The sequence below is a fragment of the Nelumbo lutea genome, chromosome 5 (genome assembly GCF_056320005.1).
Source record: "Nelumbo lutea isolate HS-2025 chromosome 5, American lotus-T2T, whole genome shotgun sequence".
Lineage (NCBI taxonomy): Eukaryota > Viridiplantae > Streptophyta > Magnoliopsida > Proteales > Nelumbonaceae > Nelumbo > Nelumbo lutea.
The window spans coordinates 72,782,952-72,784,264 of NC_142688.1; positions in this window are offsets into that span (position 1 = coordinate 72,782,952).

The window sequence follows — 1,313 nt, forward strand, 5'->3', positions numbered from 1 at the left end:
ACTGACTTGGGATCTGACGCTTGACAGCCGCACTTCAAACGGCCACCTGCCACCACCACCTACCACCGTCATCTCCAGTTACAGACGGCTCCGACAAGGAGCAATGGCGGTTCTATCCCAGCAGAGGGGGTAACACCCGAACTGGCAGAAGCACAGAAATAATCATACCCGACCTGACAGAAGCCTCGGAGTGAGTGCGTGAAGTGGTTATAAAAGGCTCCCTACCCCCCAAGAACAAGGTATGTGAACTTTGCGCCATCTGGTTTTATCTTGCCTTTGAGAGAATACTAACTTGAGCTTTGGAGCAATCTCACCGAGTTCGCCCCCGGAGTTCCCTCATCTTCTTCGTTTTAGGTTCCCTATACCTCCGTTCAGAAGCAAGGCTGTTGACAGCTAGGACCAGCCGGATTGCGCACCATCAATTGGCGCCATCTGTGGGATACGCTTCTAAAAGCCTCTCTCTAAAACTCTCATAACCTCCTCTTCTTCCAAAAAGCTCCAACACCCATGGCTTCTTCCAGCAATGCCGAACGTGGCACAGAGACGAACACCACCGGGGAACAACTCCAAGTCCCCGTGGTGTGCATCGGACAGTTCACCATCCCCCTTCTGGTGGATGGGATCCCCAACTTGAATGCATCACAAGCAGTGGCGCCCCTAAACCTTCATGCTCTGAACATCCCTCTTCCACTCCCTATCGAAACAACTTTTGTTGAACCAACTGTTGTCCCCCTGGCGACCTGCCAGAACCAGTTCGACAACCTGATCCAATGCATGCGGGCAATGTAAGCCCAAATGCAACAGTTCCAGCAGCATCAATTCCAGCAGCACCAAGTACTACACCACCTCTCTCAACACCACTATCAGCAGCAGTTCCCCCAACTACCCCTAAACCAGTCACGGCATCCACCTCGACACCCCGCTCCGAAGCCGGTTAAGGCCTCCCCTCAGGGTGTGCACCCTCACCGAGGAGAAGCCTCCCAACTCCAGAACCCCCCTAACAGCCAGGCCTCATCCCCAGGCCGAAGGGAAAGGAAAATCACCCCCGCCTCGCAGCTCGCATGCGGGTCGGGAACCTCGCCTGCAAAGTCAACACCTCGGCGCTCCAAGCCTGAATTCCCGCTCACAGAGAACCGATTCAGTGCCCTAGCAGCAGCCTACCAACATTCCGGGCCTATCGAGCTTGGCAACACAGAGGCCAGCAGCGCCAGTACCAGGCCCACTCAACAACGAAGGCGCCGGTGAAGTCGCCGAACCGCCACCCGTGTCCTGCCCGAGCTTAGAGGTAAGGAAGAGATGAGCTCGGATGAGGT